Genomic DNA, 14,307 nt, shown 5'->3' with positions numbered 1-14,307 from the left:
ACAAATGCCCTGTTAGTAAAAGCACTGGAAAAATCGTCTTCGTTTTAGGAACTTAGTCGCTTGCCAGCTAATAAAGGTGGGAAAGGATAGCACCAATGACTCATCAAGTCAATAAGGAATGTGAAAGGATACACTATACTCTCTTCTGGACAATGGAATAATATACTGATTCCTAGATTCTTTCAGAAGTTTACAGATGCTGAAAAATGTATTTAGAAGTATCATAATATCGAGGATACCTCCTATGGATAAACGGCCTTTCCGTGTACACTGCTCCAGTGTTATGCTTGGAACTTAATTTAAACAATGGCAGAAACTGTAACTTGATAGCCAGGATGTATCTCCATGAAAAATGCTGGAAAATTCTTCATATTGGTATTAATGGTTCGAGAATCGCATCGCAGGGTAAGACTGGGTGTGCTTTCTTGTCTCGAAGAATCGCTGGACTCACATTTGGGATGACGTTCAAATTCGCATCCGGCCACCTTGATTAACGTTTTCTGTGATTTCCCTAAATCACTCCAGGCAAATGCCGGGATGTTTCCTTTGAAAAGTCCGTGGCGGATTTCACTCTCCTGTCGAGATCCGAGTTCCTGTTTCATATCTATGACCACGCTGTCGACGCGACGTTGTTAAACTGCAATCTCTTTCTTTCTTAGAACGAGTCACTACTAAATACAGTTACACTCTAAGAAAAAGCATGACCAAGGAATTATTCGAATGGAACAAAAATTGTTAGATGTGGTGTACGTGTACAGACAAGCGAATTAGTAAAGTTAAAGAAAAACTAGGTGGTTTATTCAAGAGAGCGTTGATTGATAGAATTGTTTAATGTTCTCCTGAGGGTTATCATGTCAAATTCGGTCCAACTGGCATACAAAACTCTCGCCGTATTACCTTGCTGAAAGGTAAGCCCCGGATGGCTTTCTACGAAGGGAAACAAAACGGGACGTACGATATTGTCGACGCACCGCTGCTCTGTAAAGGGTGCCGAAGCTGACAACCAAAGAGTTCCTGCTATGAAAAGAAATGACAGTCCAGACCATTACTCCTGGATGTCGGCAGTATGGCGGGCAACAGTCTGGTTGCCATCCCACCGCGGTCCGGGGCGTCTCCAGACGAGTCTTCAGCATGGAATCCCATTTAATGGAGTTGAACTGTCTTCAGTGACGAGTCCCGCTCCGAAGTGAACCCCGATGTCTTTTTTTTATTGTTAGGTTTTCAGATTGACGACATTTTAAATCCTGTATCTCATTCCATTCCATTAAATCACATGAAAATTTACGCCAACGACAAAAAAAGTGGTTCAAATGGCTCTGAGCACTATGGGACTTAACATCTGAGGTCATCAGTCCCCTAGAACTTAGAGCTACTTAAACCTAACTAACCTAAGGACATCACGCACATCCATTCCCGAGGCAGGATTCGAACCTGCGAGCGTAGCAGTCGCGCGGTTCCGAACTGAGGCGCCTAGAACCGCTCGGTCACCGCGGCCGACGGTCAACGACATAAGAAATTGTTTGAACCTGAACGGGCTTGAGCAAGAAATTTATAGATTGCTTGTCTCATAAAGCCTTGTCTGATCTGCGTTTTACCAAAGCCCGCCACGTTGTTCTTCATGTGCGAAGTAGTAAAGGTGAAACTAAACACGATACAAGGAACTAACTTTATTGTAACTAGTATAGCTAATCAACGGGATCTACCCGTATGTGTATTTTTGTCTATTTCAAGGCCACCATCGACATTCTACTTCAAAGATAGGTGAGTTGATGGCTAAAATAACTGGAGGCCAGTACTTACCCAAAATAAGCTATGCTTGGAAAAAGAATGAAGCATCCAGAAGACATGGTCGGATGTCAGTGTAGCTTTCTACATGTACAAACCACCGGCGGACGTGGAATGACTAGAACTGCAGTTCTCTATGACACACAGAACGGAAACAAGTGTGCATTAGTGTCGTTCACGTTTAGTATTGCTACCAAACATGGCACGGGTTGTGAACAGTGTCAGATGTCGAATGATCAATGTGAAGTACACAGAAATGTAGTGAACTCATGCCAGACAGCATTATAAAGACCTTACTGAGTTTGAAAGTGGCCTCTTATGGGATGTAACAACACATATCCTCTCAACTCATGAAGTTTCATTTCGTGTCCTCTTTCGCTTGTAGGTGCTTCACATTTTTGACGGACGGTGTAGTTGGCAGATGCATTCCTGTATTTACCACTCGACGTAGATATCCAGGAGCTTCTAATGATAAATTTACCATATTAGTAGAGAAACCCGGCGTTGCCAGGTATTTAGTTATTCCAATTTTAGAATTAGTGCGTAGTCTCCTCCAACCTCTCTTTATCTACCTTCTCCTTCTCTGCTATCTGTCAATCTTCTCCCCTCCCCTCTCTGTCCTTCTCCTCCCCACCCCACTCTCTGTGCATCTCTTTCACCCCCTCTATCTGTCCACCTCTTTCCCGACCTCTTTCTGTCCATCTCCTTCCCCCATTTCTGTCTGTCCATCACCTCATCCGCCCCCTCTGTATCCAACTTCTCTCCCCATCCCCCGTTCCTCTGGGAATCCGATATATTGTGCATTCACACCAGGGTAGCCCACTTCACGGCGAATTTAAAACAATTGTTCACAGCAGAGGAGTATAGTATAAGGTATTCAAAGAGCTAGCCCTATAGGTGCCTAAAAGGATATGGTTTTTCTAAACTGTGTCGATAACCATGGGTCTAGGGAGAAGGTAACAGGCTGGTACTGAAATGGTGTGTGCATATGTATGCTCGTACTTTTACTTCTAGCTGCTGGGTAGTAAAAGGGATATGGCCACTCTTATATTAAACCTTTATAATGAAGTTACCTACGGCCAAATTTTGTGAAGACAACTCACCTAGTCACGCCTATACATGTAAATGGTGGTGGTTGAGGTAGGAGCTTAACCACAGTCCCGATAACGGCATGAAGACGTTCTGACAAATTACAAAAAAAGTGTGTGAATTTCTAAGGGTTCAAACTGCTGAGGTCATCGGTCCCTAGACTTGATTGTCAGAGCTATTGCGTGACCTCCTGAGGGATATCGTCCCAAATTGGGTCCAATTGGAGTGTTAGATCGTCAGACTCAGAATTGGGTGGAGGGCCATTCCCACAATGCTCCAAACGTTCTCACTTGGGGAGGGATCCGACGACTTTGCTGGCCAAGGTAGGGTTTGGCAAGCATCAAAATAAGCAGTAGAACCCGTTGCCGTGTGCAAGTGGGAATTATATTGCTGAAATGTAAGCCCAGGATGACATACAGCTTCTAAGGGTCTCACAGATGGCAACCAAAGGGCTCTTGCTACGAAAATAAATGGCATCCCAGAATATCACTCCTAGTTGTTGGCCAATATGGCGGACGGAGGTGAGATTGGTATCCCACCACTATTCAGAGGATCTCCCGACACATCTTCGGCCTGGAATCTCATTGACTGGAGTAAAATTCTGTTAAGTGATGAGTCCCGCTTCGAAAGCAATCCCGACGACAAGCAAAGATGTCTGTGCAGACACTACAGAGAGCTGTGGGGTGCCATCCTGACTATCGCCCAGCATATTACCCGACAACTGGGAGTGACGGTGTGGGGTACAGTTTCTTTTCATTGCAGGACCCCCTTTTTGTCCTTTGTAGCAGGCTTACAGCACAGCGATATGTCGACGGAAATCTTGCCCGATTTTGTTGCCCTTCTTGGAATAACTGCTTACATATGGTAGAGAGGCTACTCGCTATGCACTTTGCCTTGAATGAATCATAAACTGTTATCATTTTTTTATCTGTACAGGCAGATAATGTCTACCCATTTCCGTCCAATTCGAATACTTCCTTCTTGGCTCACTGGCTTTTTTTTTCTTCGAGTGTAGCATCGGGACTTCGAATGGGAAAACTTAATATTTGACGACGGCACATACTACGTTTCCTGCAGTCATGTGTGCACAAGAAAAGAAGTTCTGTATATAAGTCCTGAACATCATTCTGTTTTCCCTTCACGAAGCACGTGCGGCAGTCTAGGATTCGTGGCCCTTGATGCACTATGGTATGTGTGCAAACTATCATAGTACTAAGATACTACACACTGATCAGCCAAATCATTATCACCACTCTACCTACTGTCGATATAAACCCGTCCACGCGATAGCAGCGTCACCTGGCAAGGAATGACTGCTAGTCAGACACACGCACGGTGCATGTAGTATTACTGACCGTCCTGACCGTGTGCAGAATGGGGAAGGCGCGCGATCTATTGTGATGTCCCGTAGGCTTGGCACGAGCTTTTCGGAATCGGAAGCGTCGTAGGGTTGGGCGACCACCCCTCATTAGAGATGTCGGACGTCGTAGGCTGGGCAGACTGGTAAAACAGGACAGGCGGCGAACTGTGATGGAACTAACATCAGACTTTAACACTGGGCAGAGTTCAAGTTTGTCTGAACACACAGTGCACCCAGCAGTCCTGGTAATGGGCCTCTGCAGCCGACGACCCATGCATGTGCCTATGTTAACACCACAAAATTGGCAAATACGACTAAAACTAACACATGAATATCGGCATCGGTCGTTGTTGCAGAGGCTGAGCGTTTTATGGTCTGATGAATCACGATACCTTCTTAATTATGCCAATGGGAGGGCGCGAATCCCTCGTCTCCCTGGGAAACAGCTCCTTGACATATGTAGTGCGGGACGGAGAAAACCTGGCGGCGGCTCCATTATGCTCTGGGGTTGCCTATGCAACCACGATTGGCGATGACCAAGGTCTTGCAGACAGTTGTATTGCCATTGCAGCCAGTTGTTGTGGATAGCATCCTCAACAGCAGATTGTATATGAAATGGGAGTCTTTATGGTTCCCGAGAAATTGACCTAGCGTCTTGAGTTTGCTTTTGATGTTGTACAACGTCAGTTGTTGGCAAATAATGTCGTTCCTCAATCACCCAAACATATACTTCTTATAATGCGTACAATTGATATCACTCAGACTCAATCAAGAATTCTAACCTATCATGTAACAGATATTTAAGTAAGGGCATAATTCCACAAACTTTACTTGCTGAGCACTACTTCTTTCTCTTACTCTTCAACCTATTCCCACCCTAAAATTCTTCCTCTACTTCAACCTGACCACTAGCGAGTATTGTTCCACATGCAGTTTCCATACCTCTTTGCCCAAAATTGTCAATAGGCAATGAAATACAAAAATTATTTCCTACTGTTTCTCTCTTATATTTCTTTTCATATGAATTTTCAACCTTTTCAGCACATCGTTCTGACTGAACGGATCAACCTCGAAGAGAGTGCCACAACTGTCTGGAGCGTCTCCAGACACATCGTCGGCCTGGAGTCTCATTGTCTGGAGTAGAATTGTCTTCAGTGGTGAGTCCCACTCAGAACTGAGTTACGATTACCAGCTAAGACAAGGTTGGGGACGCTCCAGAAAGCGGTGGGGTGCCAACCTTATTATCGCCCACCATATGGCCCGACAACCAGGAGTAATGTTCTGGCGAGCCATTTATTTTCATAGCAGGACACGTTTGGTTGTCGTCCGTGTGTACACCCTGGTTTCTTGATTTTCATGGCAAGCCATCCTCGGCTTACATTTCAGTAATATAATGTCTATCCGCATACAGCGAGAGTTTCTACTGCTTGTCTTCGTGCCTGCTAAACCCTACCTTGGCTATAAAGGTCGCCAGATCTCTCTCCAATTGAGAATGTTTGGAGCATTATGGGAGGGACCTTCCTGCGAACTTTGATTTTCAATATCTAACGCTCCAATTGGACAGACTTTGGCACGATATTCCTCAGGAAGATATGCAACAAATCTGTCTTTCAATGCCAAGGGGAATAACGGCTTGCATAAGGGACAAGGATGAACGAACGTGTTATTGACTTACTCAATATTTGTGAAGATCTTTCTCGACAGTAAATCATCCAATTTTTCTGTAATTATAATAATTTGTTTATCTGTACATGTCGATCACATCTACCGATTTTCGTCAAACTCGGATAATTCCTTCGTGGTGCGTTTTCTCCCTTTTTTTCTTTTTCCCTTCAAGTGTATCCAAAACCGATCCTCAAAACACAGCCTCATGTCTCACAACAACAAAAACAGTAGAAAATATCAGAAACTACTTATAGCGGTTTATAGTGCACATTTCTTCAGTTGATTCTAAAATCAGCTACTGTAATGAAACACAGATAAGCAAACGTTATGAGTTCATAGGTACACTATCCTCTAGCTAGAACACTCTCCCCTCCATGAAAACAGCGATATTTGGATCACAGCAATGTACCCTGCAGCTACAATTTATCTGGTTATTTTTGCTCTAATTTAGTTTTGTTGGCCGATGTTACTGTAATCAAACAATGAAGAGTGGCAATAGTGTCACCACCAGCCAAAAAATAAGAGGGGGAATATTAAAGATATAAAAAATAAAAGAAAGGAAGAGAACTGATACAGAATTCACAACAAATTCTTAGACCGTGTGTGCTGACATCTGTTTGGTAGTATTGTAACTAGGGAGATTTCGACAATCTAGATATCGGAGACAGTGACATATGTTGATTTTTCCAATAATGGAGATCCCCTCTAATTTTAATAACATCGTACTAATTCCTTCTCTAAAAATTTTCAGCCAAATCCCAAATATTTCGCGTCAGGCATTTTATGTATCTATAGTAACTGCATAAAATAGTGATATAATCATTTCCCTCCTTGAGAGCAAAGTCATGGGATACAACATTGTTGTTTTTAAATTGATCTTAACAATTTTTCAGATTTTTAAAAATATTTGTAGTGTTTCTGACAGACGATACACCGAGACAGTCGTAAACAAATAATTTTTAATAGTGCATGTTTTCATGCGTTGCCGATTCTACACGGTGTTTCACAAATCATGTTACACACTTCTAGAAGTTGTGGAGAGCGCTGAGTAGATCAAGTTTCTCGTGGGAACGCAAGCCAGGTAACATCATCCAACGACGCTACAAAACGTCAAAGTTATAGGCCCCGGCTTCTGTAAATATAAGGGTGATTCCGAGATGATGTCACAAATTTTCAAGGATGATGGAGAAGGATAAATTTACCAATTTTAAGTAAGGACTTCTGTACCGGAAACGAATGAGTCGAAAGTTATACGCGAAAACTATTCTAATACCACGGCAGAATATATGTACCATTACTGTTGTTGCTAAGGTTGTAGGGTAGGAAACTTCTCAGAAATTGTAGCAGGTACCAAAACAAAACAAAAAATGTCCGTCAAACATGGGTTCTACACTCCACGCCTGAAGAGGTATGAGCACTTGTTCAATAGAGGAGATGTGTTTCACGCTAGCGAAGGAGAACAAGCGCTCATAGCTCCTCAAGTACGTATTTTGGAACCCATGTTTACTGCGCATTTTTTCTTGTCTTGGTCCACACTACCACCTCAGAAAGTAGTATACCCTACGTTCTTAGCAACAACAGTACTATTACATGTATTCCACTGTCAGAGGTATTAGAATGATTTTCTCTTGTAACTTCGTTTCCGAACCAGGGAACCTTCACTCAAACTGATGAATGTATTAGTCTCTATCGTTCTGGAATGCCTTTAACATCATCACGGTATCATCCTGTAGGTCTATAAACACAGATTTACAGGGGCCAGCGCATGTCACTTGGACGTTCTGTAGCATCGTTGGATGACGTTTCCGGACGTAGGTTCCTAAGTAAAGCTAAATCTACTGAGTCCCTTCTACAACGCCTAGAAGTGTGTAACATCAATTGTGGAGTGCCCTGTACATGGACGTGTGTGGTGCTTGGAGGGCAAGCATTCTCATTATAATTGTTGTTAGCAGCTGCAGTCCGTTTCAGCTTATTATGACCGTAGCAAGTGCTTCACTTTACCCTCAAAATCGTCGTGAGAGACGCCATGTTTTAGCACTGGATCCATCTAAATAAACACACACGGCTGTACAGGCAGAAAAGGAAAATAAAGATTAACCTTGTTGGCGAGAAGCCAGTGCGCGCGTTATAATCTGACGTCTCAATGTGAAATAAGTGGCTAAACTAAGTAAAGATTTTTTTTTGTTTTGCAGAGAAAAAGCTACCCGCCGTTACGTTGCTAACTGCGCGCTTGTAGGCTAGTAAAAATTATTCTGCATCACATACAATAATCTGAGGACCTGCATAAAAACTGACTGACAGACAGACGTCAAAAGATTATTTAACTATTTTATGAAATATTTCAGGATTTTTTTGGTCGTACTGGCCTAAAGATTATTCACCTGCTGATGTTAGTATAACGGTTTCTTATTCAGTCCCTCGTAACGCTCTCATATCTTTGTGCAGAGCAGTCATGTCTTCTATTGTAAGCCGGCCGGTGTGGCCGTGCAGTTAAAGGCGTTTCAGTCTGGAACCGCGTGACCGCTACGGTCGCAGGTTCGAATCCTGCCTCGGGCATGGATGTGTATGATGTCCTTAGGTAGTTAGGTTTAATTAGTTCTAAGTTCTAGGTGACTGATGACCTCAGAAGTTAAGTCGCATAGTGCTCAGAGCCATTTGAACCATTTTCTTCTATTGTAAATGATTAACGGATCTTTCAGTATTGATAGAAATGGAAAATATCACACCATGAATCACCGATTCGCTGTTTATCAAACTTCGTGGAGATGTTAAGAACATAACGGTTACTAAACGATTACGCCATCATTTCATTCAGACCTAGTGTCCACAATCAAAAGCAGTTTGAGTTGTGATCCCCACAGGAAGGAATACACTGTCTTAATCGTAGCGAAATGTAGGCAAACAGATTCCGAATCTTATCTTCAGGAACTGAAGTTAGTTCATGATTTTGGTATGCTGGAGGCTAGTATGCAAGTACACTCCGGGAAATTGAAATAAGAACACCGTGAATTCATTGTCCCAGGAAGGGGAAACTTTATTGACACATTCCTGGGGTCAGATACATCACATGATCACACTGACAGAACCACAGGCACATAGACACAGGCAACAGAGCATGCACAATGTCGGCACTAGTACAGTGTATATCCACCTTTCGCAGCAATGCAGGCTGCTATTCTCCCATGGAGACGATCGTAGAGATGCTGGATGTAGTCCTGTGGAACGGCTTGCCATGCCATTTCCACCTGGCGCCTCAGTTGGACCAGCGTTCGTGCTGGACGTGCAGACCGCGTGAGACGACGCTTCATCCAGTCCCAAACATGCTCAATGGGGGACAGATCCGGAGATCTTGCTGGCCAGGGTAGTTGACTTACACCTTCTAGAGCACGTTGGGTGGCACGGGATACATGCGGACGTGCATTGTCCTGTTGGAACAGCAAGTTCCCTTGCCGGTCTAGGAATGGTAGAATGATGGGTTCGATGACGGTTTGGATGTACCGTGCACTATTCAGTGTCCCCTCGACGATCACCAGTGGTGTACGGCCAGTGTAGGAGATCGCTCCCCACACCATGATGCCGGGTGTTGGCCCTATGTGCCTCGGTCGTATGCAGTCCTGATTGTGGCGCTCACCTGCACGGCGCCAAACACGCATACGACCATCATTGGCACCAAGGCAGAAGCGACTCTCATCGCTGAAGACGACACGTCTCCATTCGTCCCTCCATTCACGCCTGTCGCGACACCACTGGAGGCGGGCTGCACGATGTTGGGGCGTGAGCGGAAGACGGCCTAACGGTGTGCGGGACCGTAGCCCAGCTTCATGGAGACGGTTGCGAATGGTCCTCGCCGATACCCCAGGAGCAACAGTGTCCCTAATTTGCTGGGAAGTGGCGGTGCGGTCCCCTACGGCATTGCGTAGGATCCTACGGTCTTGGCGTGCATCCGTGCGTCGCTGCGGTCCGGTCCCAGGTCGACGGGCACGTGCACCTTCCGCCGACCACTGGCGACAACATCGATGTACTGTGGAGACCTCACGCCCCACGTGTTGAGCAATTCGGCGGTACGTCCACCCGGCCTCCCGCATGCCCACTATACGCCCTCGCTCAAAGTCCGTCAACTGCACATACGGTTCACGTCCACGCTGTCGCGGCATGCTACCAGTGTTAAAGACTGCGATGGAGCTCCGTATGCCACTGCAAACTGGCTGACACTGACGGCGGCGGTGCACAAATGCTGCGCAGCTAGCGCCATTCGACGCCCAACACCGCGGTTCCTGGTGTGTCCGCTGTGCCGTGCGTGTGATCATTGCTTGTACAGTCCTCTCGCAGTGTCCGGAACAAGTATGGTGGGTCTGACACACCGGTGTCAGTGTGTTCTTTTTTCCATTTCCAGGAGTGTATATGTCATCTCACTGCATCTTAAGCTAGCTCTGCGGGCGAGAAATACGCGAACTAGGTAGGCCAAACAAGGAGTCGTACATTCCTCGTCTTCTCAGAAGTGATCTGAATGTTGGGGTCTTGTATTATCCTGCTGGAATGCACCACTTGCTACCATCGTCATGACAAGTACAACAGGGTTTACAAATCTTGACCATATTCGGCGAGCATTCAGCCCCCCTCCAGCAGTTACCAAATCAGTCCTGTTGTATCCGGTAACGACCCAGACGATAGTTCCAGGTGACGTATGGGTCTCGAGAATCGCTGCTTCCAGTAACCTATCACTAAGTCGTCTACGGAAACGCTGACATCGATATGACCGTCACAATCAGAAGCGAGACTCGCTTCAGAACACCAGACAATACCAGCACAGTTCACTAGGGCGCTACATCATGCCACTCTCTGTCTACAGGCCTTAGTACACTCTGGCTCTTCTTCATGCCGGTCTGTGTTGTCTTCAGTATAGCGTCGGTGGCAAATTGCGCTTGGAAACTGTAGGTTTCAAAACACATACCAGTAATCTGTTCCTGAGGGTTAATTGTTGTACCTGCCTGTAACCCTGCCTGTATTTCTACTTTCTGTCTCTCGTCTACTCGTCACACGTAGTCGAACAATCCTACGGTCTTCTCGTGATGTGTCCTTGTGGAGAACCACCCTTCTCTTTTTGCCACACAGTTATATTGAGTGCCTGTCATCCTGCTGTCTTGGTACTACTCCCAATAGTGTGTGCTATTCGTCGGTATTCAACTTTTCTCAAAATCGGAAAGTAAGCTGCAAGTGCAAGTCCTCTGAGCATGCTGTGTTGTGATCTTCACCTGTAAGTTTCCAGTAGTTTTACACATTGCCAACTGTTGACTTGTAGTCAAATGGTTCAAATGGCTCTGAGCACTATGGTACTTAACTGCTGTGGTCATCAGTCCCCTAGAACTTAGAACTACTTAAACATAACCAAACTAAGGACATCACACACACCCATGCCCGAGGCAGGATTCGAACCTGTGACAGCAGCTGTCGCGCGGTTCCAGACTGTAGAGCCTAGAACCGCTCGGCAACTTCGGCCGGCTGACTTGTAGTCACATCATTCTTCAACCGCACTAATGGATTTTTTTATCTCTAGCGAAAATAATGAAAATATGTTTGCATAAGGAAGAAATTTTAGTCAACATACTTCACGGACAAGGAAAAACTGAAGTACCAATTTGGTAGCTTCTGGTGTAGTTGATCTGGGAGTAAGGCTTCCCAGTTTCATAAACGTACTGCGTTTCCAAGAACTGGAAATATTTCACAATTAGACAAAGGCAAGGGAAACCATTACGTATTGTATATAAGTGTGATAACAGCCAAGGAAATCCAAAAGGTAAAGGCATGAAAAGATCTACCAGTATTTCACGACTAAGCGCTATCGCACAATTCTGTTAAAACAGATTACTCTGTTTCAGAAGCACTGCAGTATCTGAAACATATCTGCAAATGATGTCAAGAGCAATTGCGGAATAGGTTTATTGTAACCAAAATGATTTATCAAATAGAAGCAGGTGAATAGTCATAGCGTGTTCGTGGAAGGGAAACAGCCGGTTAACGGTGACAAAGCACTGTAAATTCTATTCCTTACGCAAAACTCTAGTAACAGTGAAATCTTCCCATCACAAAATCTTTAAATAATTGACAATTTAAGTCTACGTTACTGAAGATAGACAGAAGAATTCATTGAAAGTTTCATTATCATGATATATGGTGGTTCGATGAACCCTCTGCCAGGTACTTAAATGTGATTTGCAGAGCATCCATGTAGATGTAGAACCTGAGCGTTGTTATCGCCACCAAAGAAATTATCTCCACTATCAATGATATCGGAAGCCGAAAGCTTACTGTTCTTATTTTCACTCTTCTGTATCCTATGGTATCATATTCTTGTATATCTCTGTTCTATCCCAAACGATATTATTAGCTCTTAAAATGGGCGAAAGGTCTTTTTTCGGGGTCTCCTCTCGAATTTCGTGTAGGTCACTTTTCAAGCATGGGAAAACTGATCCACTGACATTCCAGTACAGATTTTCCTTCTCGTAATTTGTAACTAATACCACAAATTCCCTCAAGTGGGACTGCAGCATTCAGAGAAGTAGACAGAAATTATCTGTCGCCATTGCAAAACAGACTTGTAATATGCGGTGAGTTTCGTCGGTGAAATCATTCTCACCGAAATTAGGAATGTGAGCGATTAACCTCTGATTTTCAAAAATAAAATGAGAAGCTTACCTGTGGAACTCCTATTTCCTTCTCCTTAGAAAAAAAAGAAAAAAAAACATTCGTCACTTGTGTCCCAAGCCTTTAGCTGTAACTTATTGCTGCTAAATATGACCTTTATTATATAAGTGTTACATATGGCATTGTCTGTATTGTACATCATGTATAGTTACTCGTATTATTACCAAGCCTTTTTGCTCAGGTGTTCCCAGAAACCCTGAGGAAAACGTCCAAAAATGACGACTATGTACAATACTTTTAAAGATGAAAATTGACAAAAAAAACTCGTCAAATTAGCATTATAAGAGTTCTGTCTAGCTGATATATTGGACAAACCTCATGAGAGTTTGCTTTAACAGCAAACGGGCAATAGCCGTTTATGAATCCATAGGCGTTTCAGTGTAGCTCATTTTATATTTGTAAGCAGCCACGCTTCCTCACAATACACTGAATTCCATTTCCAATATTATCAGAACCGGCCAGTCAGCAAAACACCTCCATTACTTATTCCCTTGCCTTTTTTGGGTCTATAAGATGAAATTATTTGCAAATATTACTCAATATACATGCAGAATGAGAAACTCCAGACGTGCTTTAATAAAGACGCTTATTAAACCTTGAAAAGCTTAAAGTATTTCTTCTGCCAATGTAATCTGTGCTTCTGGCTATAAAGCATCGCTTTTAAATCGTCGTTTCATTGTATCTTCATTCGATTTATAATTTCACAAGTAAAAACATGATACTAAATAAAAGTGATACTAAATAAAAGAGATATCACAGTATCTTCCTGTTATACGAATAAGTCACAGTCCCATGGCAAGCACACATTTCGGTGATTTGTCAGTAGCCGAAGGGTTCTGTCACGGGAATGGGCGTAGACTAAGATCTGAATGTCCTTTGAGTTGGAATATGCACACACCTCTGTTAGTGAGGCTATAGCACGACATACCGCAAAAACGAATTCACGTACATCGCAAGGTACAAGAGGAAATTAACAAGAAAGCGCGGCACTCGCTGCCGATGTTTTTGACGCATTTCGTTTAAGCAGCTTGCCATCTCAGTTGCCATCTCAGTTTAGAATACAGGATTCTGAAATTTCAAACAACACAGCGGGTGAGCGGTGTGCGCTGGCCGGTAGGCTACATCTTCTTTCAGATTGTGGCTGTCCTCAACTTACGCGGGCAATCTGTAATTAATACCAACCCAATCACGACTTCTCCCACACTTCCTAGGTTAGAATTACAAGTCAGTATTGCTACTGAATTCGCCATTCAGTTGATTAGTCAGAAGAACAAACGTCGTGTACATAATGTAGCTAAATTCCCTTTAAACACTTTGAGAATTTATAGGGAGGAGGAGGACGGTTCAGTTTAGCATAGAAACTCATGTACAGAGACGTATCGTTTTCAACTACACGCAGAATACCACAACACATGTTGCTCTGTGAGCGCCCGCTACATTTCGTCTGGGTGATGTGAGGACGCACCGATGGCATCACAGATACGCTATCACCGTACACACGGTGACCTATGCCTGGTCCTCCAGCATCCGCCACCGCCAAAGCTGGTGCCAGTAGGTTTTACTACGATGTCACAGGGGTCTCGTAAATCAAGGATTCCATGTGACCCACTGGTAGTAGCGGCTTCAAGTCGGAAGAATGTTCAGTCCAAGCTGCCGCGTCACAAATATTCATCCACTGTTACCTAAATCGTTGGTCCAGATTACCT

The sequence above is a fragment of the Schistocerca cancellata genome, chromosome 4 (genome assembly GCF_023864275.1).
Source record: "Schistocerca cancellata isolate TAMUIC-IGC-003103 chromosome 4, iqSchCanc2.1, whole genome shotgun sequence".
NCBI classification, from domain to species: domain Eukaryota; kingdom Metazoa; phylum Arthropoda; class Insecta; order Orthoptera; family Acrididae; genus Schistocerca; species Schistocerca cancellata.
Note: the sequence above shows the minus strand (reverse complement) of the source record.